We start from the raw sequence: 16,366 nt of genomic DNA on the forward strand, positions 1-16,366 counted from the left end.
ATTGTGTTCTTCTCCATTAATTCATCAATCGCGAATAGTTAGTAGTTTAATAGTTAATTGCAATTAGTTGCAATATTTTGATTTATTTTTTATTTCTCGTGGCTGATCTCAATTAATTTTTAATATTCTTGTTACCATATAATGGTGTATTATATCGTATTAATTATTATTTATTATTTTCTTGTTACAATCTTCCATTTGTTTTATTATCATCTTGTTAAATATTTATTCATCGAAAATATAATTTATTTTGCAACGTATAAAAGTTACTAAATGCACATGTTGATCAGCATCACTTCCAAAATGGCCGCTTGTGAATGTCCTTAATATATAGTGACTTTTATTAATATCATATTTATTATTTATCTCTTACTTATTTTAACTCTGTTTTAGGGCAATTGAGCATTGAAATGACAATAATATTGTTTTGTATTCATTATAATGTGTATGTTTACGGTGTGTTGCTTTAATATTAATAGCACGTGCATTGTGTTTTATTTAATACCAAAATGATCACATATTTGTTATTTGTTTCTACTTCTATTTTGGTGCAATTGAAAATGCAAATGGCAATATTATTATTTTGTTTGTTGTGTATATATACTGTGTGTTATTTTAATATAATAGTTTGTGGATTGTATTGCTATTGTATTGTTGAAATCTACAAATTATTAATAGCACTGTTGCACTGCTTAGTTATGAATGGTTTATATTTATATAACTTTTGTTTAATTGGTTTAATTTAATATGTGCATAGTGTATTCTATCACCGGTGACTATTATGTAGTATAACCTTACTTCTTTATACCAGATTCAATATAATAATACTATAATAGATCAATACAATATAATAATCTCTTATTTTAATCGTGTTTGTCGTTGATACTCAGTTAATCTGTCTTGATTAATTTCTAACCTATTTCTATATTTATTGGCTGTTTCTATATCTTTTTTATTAGTTTGTTGTTATTTCATATTTGTCATTTGCTGTTATTTCATATTTGTATGGTACAATTTTTGGAGCTAATCCATCATATATTATTAATTAGAGCTTGTTTATTGAATTATTATTGTTTATAGGTTCTCCGATTCTATTTTTTCAACGCTGAGTCGCTTGCTTGGAACATTTACACAGTGCGTCTTTTGCATCGTCTGGTTTTTCATTACATTGTCAACACTTATTATGACTACTTTTATTTATGTTAGATCTGTAAGTATAAAAACAAATGTCATATTTCGTAAGTATCTGCATAGTAAAATAGTCTGTCCTTTTTCTTGTTTGCAAAGACCGCTGCGTCAATGTTGAGTTATTTTGTTATAATGTCACTAAATTTTTCTTGGTTTTTCAGTTTCCTGTTGCCTTCTTAACCGTTCCAGTAGTATCTGCTTCAATATTCCATACATATTCACTTAAATTTAGTAGTTACCTTCTCGTAACTGTATCGACTTTTGTGTATACCTTTTCCATGTGAGTAATGAATTTCCTACTATTATCAATTTCTATTCCAAAGTATTTTATAATATTCTTTTTTTTCAGGTTATAATTGTCAATCTTAATATTTATTACCTTCGGTATTCTCATACCTGTAAGTAAAATGGTCTCCGTTTCTTTTTCATTGGCAAGTGTAAGTCTGTTGTCGCACATCAATTATTGACCGTTATCATCGCTTATTTTAGCTTAACTTTAATATTAAGTTATAAATATTTAATATCATTCTTTTTCCTTTTTTTTTATTAAGGCAATTGAGGTTAATCTATCCATTTCTTTCAGTTGACCATCGTATACTATGTTCTACAAAAATGGATCTATAACCAATCCCTGTGGAATTCCTGCATATACATTTCTTTCTACGATAATTAATTATGTACAAGCCTCATTGATTTATAAGGTACTTTTCTCTTTTTAATCTCTTCCAACATCTTTGTTAATTTTATTGAATTAACGCATTTTATATTTAAATAGTGGCTAGAATACATAGTAATTTCTTTTTTTTTCTTTTAGGTTCTCCTATCTTCATTATTCGGCAAGCAGCATTATACTATATACTACCATACTACGTCGTCTCTTAAAATCGTTTTGGCTATTGTTTATTTCGGTTGTGTGCTAGTTTTAACTTGTTTAAGTGTACTGTTCGCGGAATCTCCTTCACTTCAATCTTGACGTTTTGATTCTGCAAAATTTCTAACACTTTATGCGGTCCTGTATAGAAAATTTTCCTTTACTAGTTTCCTTCAGTAGATATACCAGATCTTCTAATTTAAAATTTTGCGGGTTGATTCGTCTGTCGTAATATTCTTTTGACTTTAACTCGGATTTCATCAAATTTTCTCTTGCCATTTGCTGCACGGTGTTGATTTTATCGAACAGGTTTCTGAGATATTCCGCATATGTTGGTTCCATGCTCTCTTCAATTATCATTTCGCCAGTAGGTTCTCTGGCCAAGTGCCCAAAGACTAATTCGTGCAGGGAGAATTTCGTTCCTTCGTGTACAGAGGTGTTATAAGAAAACATGGCTAATTCCACTCATTCGTCCCAGTTTCTGGAATTTTCGATGTATAACTTGAGATATTCGGTTAACATGTAGTGAGATCTTTCAATTGAACCGTTGCTTTATCTATGGTATGCCGATGTAGTGTATTATTTGATGCGAAATCTTTGCCACTTTCTTCATTAGCGAAGATGTAAAGTTCGCTCCCTGATCGGTAAGAATGGCTCTATGACCTGAATCGGCAAATAAATCGTTTTACGAAAACGTCCGCTATCTCAGCTGAAGAGATCCCTCCTATCGGAATCCCGATTGAATACTTTGTCAATAAATCTTGAATGGTTAATATATATTCATTTCCCTTTTGTATCCTTGGTAATGAACCGACGATATCCATACTAATTTTGTCGAAAGCTTTACCCGGTGTATCTGTGAGCACTATTGGTTATTTTGTTTTTATTCTAGTCAGCTTCTTCAACTGGCATTCCTTACATGTTCTTACATATTCTTGAATTTCCTTCTTCGTGTTTTTACAGTAATAATGTTGTCGTATTCTTTGATAGGTCTTTGTTACTCCTTTGTGTCCCGCTACGTATGATTCGTGTTTTTCTCGTATTATATTATTTCGTATTTCAACTGGTGGTGTGATACTTCTCCAGTGCAGATGGTTATGGTTATGGTTTTTTTCCATAAATAATTTTTCCCTTCAATTTCCTGATTGTGTGTCGCCAGGGTATTTCTTCCACATTTCCTGTGCTAATGCTAAAGGACGTTAATTTTTTTTCGTTTACTACGTCCAGTAAGGAACTCAATGAATTTAGTAAATTTTCTGGCGTTATAGGAATATTTCGGTTTTCCTTTACGGGTAGGGATACGATGTATTTTCCAGAGTTTTGATTCAACTTTGCTCTTTCCAACATTAGGTCTTCATAATGTGGCAGTTTCCCTGTTTCCCTCATTTCTAAGGCTCCTTTATCTATCGGAGCGCCCTGTATATCGACGAATATTACTTTATGATTAGTCACTCCCGTAACTGAAATTCTCGCGTTTCCGAAATTTTTAGTTCCACAAGTACCGTAGGTCTCGCGTCTTCTGCTCGTTGCTGAGAGTTGCTCAGAGTCCGCCGTAGAAGGCTCTTCCTCATTTGTTGTTTCGATTTCCTCTATTTCTCGATCGGCTACTTCCTCGCCTGTGTTTGCATCGATTTCGGCTAATACTTGGTCAAAATATGTTTCTTCTATGGCAAGGTGTTTTCCTTATTTTCTCGGATTATAAAACTGAGTCAAGACGCGTGGTTTAGCTTCAAATATGGAGAGTCCTCGGTTGAGGTATCCAATTGAAATCTTTTTAAATGTGGATATCGATCTGGTGGATATTGATCGAGCCTTCTCGCTTCTTGATTGGTAGGCACACCCCTGGTGGGTTTCTAGACAATGCATCTGCATTTGCATTTGTTCGTCTTTCTTTGTATTGGGTATCGAACTCCAAGTCTGATAATTTCAGTTTCCATTTCCAAATTCTCGACGTGGGATCCTCAATGGAATTCATCCACACTAACGGTTCGTGGTCTGTTACTATAGCAAATTTCCTACCATATAGGTATGGTCTGAAATGCATCGTGCAGTATACGATTGCTAGACACTCTTTTTCTATGGTGGAGTACTTTTGTTCGGCGGGGTTTAGTAATCTAAAGGCGTACGCGATTAGTAAATCCTTTCCAATTGGTCCCTGACTCAATACCCCGCCTATTGCGTATCCTGATGCGTCTGTCGTTCCCGCAGGGGGGGCTCGCTTATATGAGCCTATGGGGGCTGGCAAACCCACGTTCCCGAAGCCAGGGGGGACCATCGGGACAAGCGTCCCGCTTACGTGAGTCCCCTATGTACTCTGCAGGGAAGGTCACCGGGAGTGTAAGGCGTTTAATTACGGTTACATTCTCTCTACGTGGCCTTGGATAGTAGCGCACCCACGATTCTGAAGCCTGATGGGACCCGTCGGGATAAGTTCCCGGGTACAATGTACCTTGAGGCCCTCGCTTACGTGAGTCCCATCTGGAACTGCCGAGCTCGATTATCAGGTCGCCGGCCGGTAGTGACGTGGTCGTACATCCACACGATAGTCCCATCAATGACTAAGGATGGTACCACGGGGGTCGAGTTATAGCCCGGAGGAAGTAGCGACCCCTCTGCTCGGCCAATTAATGGGTATGGACTCGTGGTGTTAGTGGTTGATGGCCAAGATGCTGGCAAGTGGGCCGATTTAAGGTGTGTTGGCTCTACCGAATGGCCTTCGGCGGGTGAGCAGCATCCCACCTGCTCCGGAACTGTCCTGGAGAGACGGGAGGGTTTAGAATGTGCCCCGTTCGATCTGAGACGAGAGACAGCCCCTGCCAGGCTTAGCTAATCCAGGTAGCAAGGTACTGGGTGCCCTGTGCGCTGGTTGGGCGTAACCCCAACCCCTATGGCCCTAGGGGTGCCCGGGTACTGTATAGGAAATCTATCCTCGGAAAGAACTCGTTACCAAAGAATATACTACTTGATGCGTCTCTCGTGAGGTTGAAGGGTTTGGAAAAATTCGGATATTGTAGAATAGGTTTTGTCGTTAATGCTGTTTTTGAATTGTTGAATGCATTTTCTTGATTTTCCAATCATTTAAAGGTGATGTAATTCTTCAATAGTTGCGTTAATGGTTCTGTGATTTTGGAGAAATTAGGTATGAATCTTCTATAATATCCTGCTAGTCCCAGAAATTGCTTGATATCCTTTGCTTTCTTTGATCGTGGAAATTTTGATACTGCTTCGATCTTTGGATCTGATTTTACACCATTTTCACTGATTATATGTTCCAAATAACTTACTTCGTGTCGTAGGAATTCGCATTTATCGGGTTGCAATCGCAATTTGGCTTTCCTTAATCTTTCTATTAATTTGTTAAATTTACTTTCGTGTTCATGAAGAGATCTTGAATAAATCACTGTCATCCAGATAGACAAATAGTTCTACTCCTTGCAATCCTGATACTGAGTTCTGTACTGAGTTCATCATGCGTTAAAATGTTGCTGGGGCATTTTTTAATACAAAGGGCATAATTTTGAATTGAAAGTGACCGTACGGTGTTGAAAATGCCGTTTTGTAGGCATTCTCCTGTGCCATTCGGATCTGGTGGAAGTCTGATGCCAAGTCAAACGTGGAAAAATATTTCGCACTTCATAATTGATCCAATATTTCTGTGATGTTGGGGAGCAGATAAGCATCGCTGATTGTTTTATCATTCAGCTTCCTATAATGAATAGCTAATCTCCAACGTTTGTTTCCTTGCAAGTTTTTGGTTTCTTCGGCACAATCCATAACGGAGAATTGTGCAGAGATGTCGATGGTTCTACAACATCAGTGTCCAGTAATTCTTGAATTTAACGATTTATCTCTTCTCGATGTGCAGGCGGGTAACGATATTGTTTAATATTGATTGGTATATCATCCGTTGTAATTATTCGATGCTCTAGAATTTCAGTTCCTTCCAGCGTGTCTTCTGGAATATGAGATCTATCTTGATTCCTCCGAATTAATTCTTCGACGTTTTTTCTCTCCTCTTTGTTCAAGTGTCAAGTCGTAGTAATTCAATTATTTTCTCGAACCTAGTTTATTTTGATTTTGAAATTGCATTGCATGTCATGCTAGAGAGCGAGGTGAGGCTTTCAAATTCTTTAATTACCATCGTAGGCGTGGTAAATTCGTAATCTCTGGATGTGGTATTTATTACTCTCATATAACCTCGTCCCTTATGGTTCCTCACAACTGCATTACCAAAATGGACTCCCTTAATTGGCTCAATTTTGGGAATAAATCCCTCTTTTATCTCCGGATTTGCAATGTTAATTGAACACGGTACCGAACTTCGTTTCGGCACGATTATCTTTTCTCTTGTATCGAAGGGGATATAAATATTTCCCCACTTGATATGGTTTTTCTCGTAATCCAAACGAACCTTGCATCCTGCGAAAAATTCGGATCCCTGCGTTCTGTCGTTTGCTCATTTTAATTCCTGTGGTGCTTTAACGGCTTGGCGATACGCGTCTTCTAAGGAATGGTATCCTGCTACTTTTACTCGCAAATACACCTCATTTGGGAGCCCCTTAACGAAAGCCTGTCTTGTGTTCCAATCTATCGTATCTTGAACATCTTGGGATATGATGCCATATTCGCATCTTTCCCCCATCCATTATTGCCAGCCTGAGATTTCTGACGCGGTCCATATAATCTAATATATCTTCTCCCGGTCGTTGAAAGACCGTCTATATTCACCTTTATATTCGTTAACAGTTTTTGCTGGGTCGAACATATCTTTTAATTTGTTCCTGAAATCATTTAAACTCACTACCTCACTGTCTTCTGCGGCGAGAAACGCGTATCTGTGAAACTTATTCATTAATAATTTTATCAACTGAGGCTCTTAATGCCTTGGAACCATATTTCGCGCTCGCTTGAACGCCCTTAAAAACTTGGATACAGACGGTCGGTGTCCGTCGAACACTGGTACCGACACGATCGCGTCTTTTAACTTAATCGGTTGGGAGTTACTATCGGTCAGTCTCGTCTCTTGTGGTGGTATCGGTGATAATGCAGGTTTCTCGGTTTCGTTTGTTACCTTATTTATACGCACGTCTTCCTCTAATTTAGCAAGTCTTAGGCTTATGTCGGTCAACGCGCGCAAATTTTCATCCCGCGCTTTCAATATTTCTGACAACGTCAAAAGCGTATCCTCATTCAGTGAGTCTCGTGCGGTCGCCATGTTTCTTGTTTATGTTATTGTAATACCCGTGTGAACTTTAATCCTCTGTGGAAGTCTCCCATCGCTTCCACCAAAAGATTTATTTAGAATAACTTGTTACATTCTCAATGACTTGCCACGTTTATTTTCCTTGCTATTATGTTGTATACAATCGTTCTTTATTTTTGATTGATTTGATCGGTTCGCGGTTCGTTCTCTTCGCGTGTCAGTTTACTGATATGTTTTATTTAGTGGTCCGTATATACCTTTTAGCTTATTGATCGGTTTTATTTAATGATCCATACACTTTTTAGTTTATTAATCGATTCTACTCAATATATTTTCGCGTTTCTTATATATATATGTCGGAGATGAAAGAACACCGGAACTCCTCCTTGGATTCGCGGGAATACCGTAACGTTGCAACTTAGCATAAACAAATGTCGCTCCGATTGTTCGAGATTTATGATCATGAGCTTGGGCTCGAGGCGACAATCAGTCGCCGAACGTAGCCGCGGTCAAAGGGATGAGCGTTTTACCTAACAAAGACACAGAGTAACTCTATACCTCTCTTTAAAAGAAATAGTCGTGGCGACACGTGGCAGTAGGTACTTCAATAGTTTCTGTCCCGCGGCCCGCCACACGCAGATTTTGTCCTCCGGGTAAGATGATCGCCGGGTGTCGGCATGCCTTTGTAGTGTATGTTTAGCTAATGTGAGGACCCGCTATAGATCTTAAGATTTAGTCAAGCGAAGTCCTTCAAATAGACTTTGTTGCAACTACGGGAAGATAGGAGAAACCTATCTTCCACGAATGATGCCCCCCGTCAACAACCTCCCCTCAAGGGCGGCCAGCATCTCTTTCAAAACGCCGATATGGAGATCGACCAATTAGCAACAGCGCTAATTTCCCTCACCTTTGGAACGAAAGCTTTCTTTGACGAATCCGAGGATCTCATGTCCTTAGACCCACCCATTATAGTTTTCCTCGACGGCATCGTCGAGACGGAGAGTCACTCTCCGGTACGATCTCGACGACGATTCAAGTAACTCTCGGATACGTAGTGATTGCCCCATGCATTAACATTGAGTACAACCTAGACACTAAAGAAGAGTAGAGTTCGTCATCCCGTTGACCGTGGATTCGTTATTGAGCCTAGGATCATCGTCATTAGCTTCTCGAGTATCAAATTATCGCGATTACTTGTCCAATTCCATCATGGTCATGTTTGCACTGGTAAATATCTGCTCTATTGCATAACGATCACGTCCAGTGTCAATAGGGATTCGTTTTACGCCCTTAACCCTAACTTTAATCGTAACGCCAACCCGACATATATATGTCGGGTTTCGTTAGAAATTTTAGGCGTGAAATAGTTAATAAGTATAACAAAAGCTATTGACAATGTTCCTGGGCTCAATAACGAATCCACGGTCAACGGGTAAACTCTTTGTACAATGGAATACATTTTGTAGCACGCAGACACGTTAACTCAGACGCTGGGTTACTTTCAGACTCCCTCCAAGTCAATCACAGAAAATTCTCCAAGGAGATTGTAAATAAAAGACAGATACAGTCACACATGTCAAATACATATCGATGGGGAATATCAACAAATTCCCAAGCGCCGTAGCTAGGCAGTCCCGCGTAAACCAACATTGCTCCTGATCGAGACTCGATTGTTTATACAGCGTGTCCTCAACATCGGTACCTCCTCTGTAAGACATTTCGTTCATCCCGCGACCGTGGCTACGTTCGGCGACCAGTTATGTCTCCTCGAGCCCAAGTATTGTGGAACTTCCTAAAGAAAGGCTCGATGTCCCTACATCTCCGACATATATATACATCCCTATTTTGTTAGTCTATTAGTCGCCCTTATTTAATAGTATTTTATATGTGTCTATATTTAGTTAATCTTTTATTAATGTATTGTACCGTGCATTCGTTTGTGTGTTCGAATCGCCACTCGCGTTATTTGCATGTTGTAGTGTTCGTTTTTTTCGTTACGGTACGTGCGGAGCGCGGGACGTGACACGTGCACTAGATTTGACGTCTAATATGGAGTGAAAAGAGCGTTTAAACGTCGAAATACCTCAAACAGGAACGAAATAACAGTTAGTTTTCGTCAAAATCGAATAAAAGATTGCGTTTTGCGAGCTGCTGTGATTGTTTCGGCGCTGAAAGTAGCGTGCATTACATTCGGCGTGTAAAATGCAGTGAAAAGAGCGTTTAAACGTCGAAATATCTCAAACAGGAACGATATAACACTCAGTTTTGATGCTCCTGGGCACGTTTCGACGTAGAGAAGAACATGTGTTACGTTTTCAATGTATTGCCGTTTATTTAATTGAATGGAATGATAGTATTTGAAGTATAAATTTGAAATTTCCGATCGGTACAGTAGTTGCTGCCACCAGAAATATTCTAAAGACTATTTAAAAAAAAATTTTTATATATATATGTCGGAGATGAAAGAATACTGGAACCTTCCCTTCGGAACTTTGGGAAGACCCCTAGTATTGTAATTTAGATTTCACCATAGCCAAATTAAGAAACTGTTGTCATTCGATTCGACTGTACTTATTTGAGATTTATGATAGTGAGCTCGGGCTCGAGGCGACAACCAGTCGCCGAACGTAGTCGCGGTCAAGGGATGAACGTTTTGTCTAACAAAGGCATGAAGTAACTCTATAGCTCTCCTTAAAAGAAATACTTAGGACGGGGCACGACGGTAAGCATTTCAACGATTTCTGTCCCGTGGCTCGCCACACGCAGACTCTATTCTTTGAGTAAGATGATTACCAGATGTCGACGCGTCTCCACAGTACATGTTCAGCTAGCCCGAGGACCCGCTATAAATCTTAAGATCTGTTCAACTAAAGTCCTTCAAACCGACAAACAGTCCTCGTCCCAACTACGAGAAAATAGGAGAAATCTATTTTTCCCACGAACGACGCTTCCTCTTCTCGAACTCTCTCTTAAGGGCGGCTAGCACCCTTCCCTAACCACCAACATGGAAATTGACCAATTAACAGTAACGCCAATTTCCCTCACTTTCCGAATGAAGGCTTTTCTCCACGAATCCGATGATTTCGTGCCCTTAGGCACACCCATCATAGTTTTCCTCGACAGCGTTACCGTGATGGAGAACGACACTCTCCCGTACGATCTCAAAGACGATTCAAGTAACTCTCAGATACGTAGTGATTGCCCCATGCATTAACATTGAGTACAACTTAGACGTGGAAGAAAAGTAGAGTTCGTCATCCCCTTGACCGCGGATTCATTAGTGAGCCTAGGATCATTGTCATTAGCTTCTCGAGTATCTAATTATCGCGATTACTTGTCCAATTTCATCATAGTCATATTTGCACTAGTAAATATCTCCTCTATTGCATAATGATCACGTCTAGCGCCAATAGGGATTCGTTTCACGCCCCTAACCCTAACTCAAATCTTAACGTCAACCCGACATATATATATATATAATGTCGGGTCAACGTCGGGATTGGGGGTGGGGGTGTTCGGTGAATCTCCGTTGAAATTAGCCATAGGTGCGGTGTAACAATAGTTGAGTTTATTGACACACATTAGAGAGATTACAGCGTCGATAGGTAATCGCAAGGTTTCGATATTCGCGGCACTATGACAATGGTCTCGGCTCCGGCAACGTTTCCGCGGTCAACGGATGCTGAACTTTACCCTCCGTTAGCGTCTAAGTTACACTGTATGTTAGAGCAAGGAGCAATTATTACGTATACGAAAGACAGGTCGATTGCTGATGAGATCGCACTAGAGAGTGTCTCTCCGTCACGGTGACGCTGTCGAAGAAAAGTGTGATGGGTGTGTCTAAGGGCACGAGGTCATCGGATTCGCGGAGAAAAGTCTTCGTTCGGAAAGTGAGGGAAATTGACGTTACTGTTAATTGGTCAATTTCCATGTTGGTGGTTAGGGAAGGGTGCCAGCCGCCCTTAAGAGAAAGTTGCTATCGGGTAGCGTCGTTCGTGAGAAAAATAGATTTCTCCAAGTTCCTGTAGTTGGAACGAAGACTATTTGTCGGTTTGAAGGACTTTCGTTAAATAAATCTTAAGATTTATAGCGGGTCCTCGAGCTAGCTGAACATGTGGTGTGGAGATGCGTCAACATCTGGTAATTGTCTTACTCGAAGAATAGAGTCTGCGTGTGGCGAGTCACGGGACGGAAATCGTTGAAGCGCTTACCGTCGTGCCCTGTCCCAAGTATTTCTTTTAAGGAGAGTTATAGAGTTACCTCATGCCTTTGTTAGACAAAACGTTCATTCCTTGACCGCGACTACGTTCGGCGACCGGTTGTCGCCTCGAGCCCGAGCTCACGATCATAAATCTCGAATAAGTACAGTCGGATCGAATGACAACAGTTTCTTAGTGCGGCTATGGTGAAATCTGGATTACAGCACTAAGGGGTCCTCACAACGCTCCAAAGGGGAGGCTCCGGTGTTCTTTCATCTCCGACATATATATATAGTGCTGATATATTATGAGTGCTGTTGCAACTGGCGACTAGTAGGGAGGAATTCAAAACTTGTCGCGCTTAGCTAAAGCGCGGCAGTATTCGAGGATTCCAACCGTTGTACCTTACGACTGATAGGAGTTAACCCAAAACGTCGTGCTTTTAGTAACAACTTGAATGAAACCTCAAACTCGTATCGCCCATTCGGTGCGCACTCCCGTCTAAAGGATTCCAAACCGTTGTGTTTTCTTGGTGTTTTATTCAATAACTTATATGTTCGTGGGTAGCGTTAACTAGCGTTTAATGCGACCTGCAAATAAATTCCACTTTTCGGCTAACCTGTTATGTGCAGGAATACTGGCACAGGAGAGGATTAAAGTTGTTCAGAATAAATAATTGGTATTGACATACAAATTTATTCGATCCTGCTGGGTTATGTTGGTATCGATATGTTATGATTTATTCAGATTTTATTCGATGATAATTGTTACAGTATGGATTATAAATGTTATAACATATAAATATGTATATGTAGATATAGTTAGTACTCAAATCTCCATTCGGATTGATCTCATAAGTGTTTTCGGCGTGACAAGGTTGGTTTAATTCGTTTTTATTATTGACAGAATCTATCTCTGTAGTCGTCCGGGTGATTAATATAGTAAGGGTTATAACAATCGCTTTCGTACGATGTAGGTGATGACGTTCGAGACCGAGGAGAGTGCGACTCGTAGTGGGTCGTACTCCAATGTTCGGGTATCGGTGAACTCGAGGGTGAGAAACTAGGTTCAAGATCTTCGCTATTTAATCCTAACTCTTCTCGACGCCTTTTCTCTTCTCTTTTAATTTCGGCAGTGATCAGTCGTTTATACCAACGTTCAGCTCGCTTTTTGTTGAGGTGACCCTTATCTTTACGATTCCTTCTTGCTTTTGACATCTAATACTATCAAAATGAAATTAATGCTCCTTTCTGTGTGAGGCCTGTGTGACTTCGGAATCCTCGCCCAAAGATGAGCAATATCTGCTAACAGTGGGAGGGGATTGCGAATATCTATAAGTGTTTTCAAAGATTGAAAGCACCGTAATCACAGGTTAACACAGCGAATAATCGTTTTAATTTAATAATTCGAAGTTTAGAAACAATTGTTTTATCTTTGACAACTTGTGGAGTCGTAAGCAAGAACGGTTATATCAGTTGGCGACGGTGTTCTCTGTGGACATCCAGCGTGGCTTCGTAAGTTTCGCCCAAAGATGAGTAATATCTGCTAGCAATGGTAAGAAAAACACAAAAACCATAGATGTTTTCTGTGATTGAAAACACCGTAATCACTAGTTGATACGGTCGTGATGACTTCAAGATGTCTCAAATTAAATCCGCGTTAATCCCTTCCGGTACTTTATCGAGTCAGACTCGCGATGAAGATTTTGGCTCAAACATGAATATCGAGAGAGTCTTGGGAGAGATACTTGGGCCAAACATGAATATGAAACTCGCAATATTTATGTTTGGGCCAAAATCTTCATCGCGAGTCTGACTCGATAAAGTACCGGAAGGGGTTAATTGTATGCTCGATATTTTATTCGTCAATTATAATTGCCGACAGATACTTTATTTCCGTTACCAAACATTGTACAACTGAGAAGTTATCAGAGAAGAGAATATACAAATTTAAATTCTCACCTTAAATGTATGCGGAGTCGATCGAGTTTTATTGTACTACTTGGCAGTTAATCGAACTTCGACATTTTATAGAATGACGGTGTGAGCACTTTAATTGACAAGATGGTAACTAACAGTTAATACTTATAAAATTTTTACTAACTTGATTTCGGTTCGACAGGCGAACTGGCAAAATGACGGCGTGAACACTTCGATTTTGAAATGGTAACTAACTATTAATACTTCTAAAACTCGGCTTCGACTGACAGAATGACAGTGTGATTACTTTGATTTTCAAATGGTAACTACTGTCCTATGTCATTACGCTTATTTATATCTTGAATAATTGTCATGTTACAGATCGTTCCCATGGGAATCATAACGTTGCTAGGTGACAGAATGTGAATATCGTAATTGCTAGTCTAAGCTGAAGTTTCGTCTTCTTGATTATCTTGTTTATGCCGTTTCTTAATTTCTCATATTCTCTTTTGATGCTAATGGAAACATTCAAAGTGCGTGATAAGATGTGGATATTGTAACAGTTTATCTTTTGCTGAAGTTGCGTCTGCGATGCTTCTGAAACCCTCCATACCGAGAGCATAAGAGCGGCAGTGGGCATCTCATTGTTCTGTCGAGTCTTCATACGTGTAGCATGTAACGTCAATAAATATCTACAACAGGTTCAGGAAACCTGAACCGCCTTCCACACGATACCAACTTCCAAAACAAAGGAATATGAATTCGACACGTAGGCATAAGATAAACGAACATCTAGAAGGGCTGGGCCTTGATCGAGGCTTCAGCCTTTGGGTAACGGTCTAATCGCAAACTTGTAATCTTATTATAGAATAAAGGTATCTTGAACTCTGGTTCAAGAACCCAACATTTTTTTTATCATTATTTTCCTGTCATTATTACGTTACATTTTGACAATCCTGCCGGGATCCATTCGCTCCAGTGTAAACGAAATTACGATTTCGGTCTATGGACATCATGGAAGATCGAAGGATTCGGACCACTTGTGTTGTGAACTCTGGTACCAATAATTTATCACAGAGGAAAACACCGCGAAGGAACCTCATTCTACGAACTTACGTATCGAGGTGAGAAAAGTCTGGATTCTTTTAAACAATATAGAACGTGAAAAGTTAGTTTCTCTAGCAACTCTAGCGAAGAGACAATGTTCACAATGAACAACAAGAAAGACTCAAAAGCCGAAACAATTTTACCCTCTACATGTGGAACCCAAAATAAAACGGGATCACTTAATTCCTCTACCAGAGCTATTTTAGACTTAGTACAGAGACAGAACGACGAATTTCGACAACAATTTAACGAAATAAAGAATGCATTAAGATTAGCCAACAAAGAAAATAGAAATATTAGGTAGAAACCTCTCTCGTGTTAAACTATCATAAATAGACGTAGAATCAACTGAATTTGGTTCTATGATGATTAACGATGACGATAATATATCAGTATTAAAACACGATACTAACACCTCCACCTATGCCACAAAGACCACCAACATACGTCCAACCATCCAATCCAACAGCTGCAAACTCTGTAAGTCTAAAAGCTGAAATTGCATTAAAATGTATTCCGATACTAAAGGGAGAAGATGATATAGGTGTAGATTTTATTCGTGAAATAAAAGAAATGAGAATGATGTGTAGCAAACAAACATTATTATTAAACATGATCAAAATAGAGAAAATTATAGGAAAAGCCGCAATGGCAATCCGCAATATCCATATTAACGAATTCGAAATTCTGTACGAAGCATTAAGACGTAACGTAGCTACTAAAGCATCAGTAAGGGAACACCAAGATCAATGAAGAGAAATAAGGCAAGGATTAACCGACAGCGTGCAAAATTATAACATTAGATTTCGACGTGTTTTTAACAGACTTCAATACAGCATTACCAATGAATATAAAGACGAGCTAACTCCACGAGTGATGAACGATCGACTATACATGGACTCTGTGACTGACTATGTAAGAGGCCTTTGTTCAGAAATAGGGCAAATGCCATTGGCTAATTCTCCCCCAAATATCATCGACACAGAAAAAAAGCAATGGACGTGGAAAGATACTTTCGCGAAGACAACGCTTGCAGACGGATGGCACGACAAATAACCGCTCCGCCATCTTATCGTAACCAGACGTTTCATCTAGTAGGTAACGGCTTCACGATTACAAGTAACATGAATAACAAAACTACATCCACACAAAACATTCAACCAAGAATGAGAACCGACCATTAAAAGAAAGGACACAAACGAAATGTTTCAAATGCAATCGATTGCGACACCTTGTCAATCAATGCCAAAATTTTCGAATACCGCCTCAAACAAAAGCCCCTCTAAGAATAAATCACATTCAAGAACAATCAGAATTAACAATGAAGATTACCCACAATACAACTACAATTATCAGGATGGCCAGGTGTAAATTCGACCAATCGCGGGGAGACGCAATCGCGAAGAAACACGTCAACGGGAGTCGTAAATTCCCGTTACGATTATAATAATCGACGCCGCGAATAGATCGATCCCCTGATTTCCGTTAAGATAATAGGGGTGGTTGAAATGATATAACTCCGTGATTAACAGTGTTATAACATATATTTTCCAACAACTTCGGAGAATTACAAACTTCAGTAACATCGCCGAGTATGAGAACTGCCTTGATTTGAACCGCCTTGATCTTGCTCAGATTCTGACTGACAATCTGATAGATGAAGACCCTCGTGTTGTAATAGACGTAGCGATTGATCTGATCCGACTTTGAATGATTCGACTCAACAGAATCAACCGAATGACAGACTGACTAGACTTTGACTGCTTGACTTCGACTGTGTAACTTTCACTCTTGACTGTTTGACTGCGACTTCGACTGCCTGCTTTTTGTCTGTTTGACTTTTACTGCGTGACTTCTTCTTGGCTATTCGTTGGTTGAC

The 16,366-nt window shown here is 39.4% G+C and overlaps 2 long non-coding RNA genes across 10 annotated transcripts; one reads left to right on the plus strand and one right to left on the minus strand.

Annotated features, from left to right (window-relative positions):
* The first annotated feature begins 285 nt into the window (after nt 1-285).
* LOC126918132 (uncharacterized) lies at nt 286-14,286 on the plus strand. Of its 9 annotated transcripts, none has more exons than XR_007711247.1 (7): nt 298-313; nt 394-456; nt 1,081-1,210; nt 1,538-1,889; nt 2,003-2,096; nt 13,346-13,501; nt 13,583-14,286. It is a non-coding gene; the product is annotated as an uncharacterized LOC126918132 (long non-coding RNA). The 9 variants fall into 9 exon arrangements; XR_007711251.1 differs by having other exon boundaries at nt 299-313; nt 394-445; XR_007711244.1 differs by having other exon boundaries at nt 286-445.
* LOC126918205 (uncharacterized) lies at nt 13,961-15,850 on the minus strand. Its single transcript, XR_007711265.1, has 2 exons — nt 14,320-15,850; nt 13,961-14,072 (listed from the first exon to the last, which is right to left on the minus strand). It is a non-coding gene; the product is annotated as an uncharacterized LOC126918205 (long non-coding RNA).
* Between the last annotated feature and the right edge of the window lie 516 nt (nt 15,851-16,366).

The sequence above is a fragment of the Bombus affinis genome, chromosome 1 (genome assembly GCF_024516045.1).
Source record: "Bombus affinis isolate iyBomAffi1 chromosome 1, iyBomAffi1.2, whole genome shotgun sequence".
Lineage (NCBI taxonomy): Eukaryota > Metazoa > Arthropoda > Insecta > Hymenoptera > Apidae > Bombus > Bombus affinis.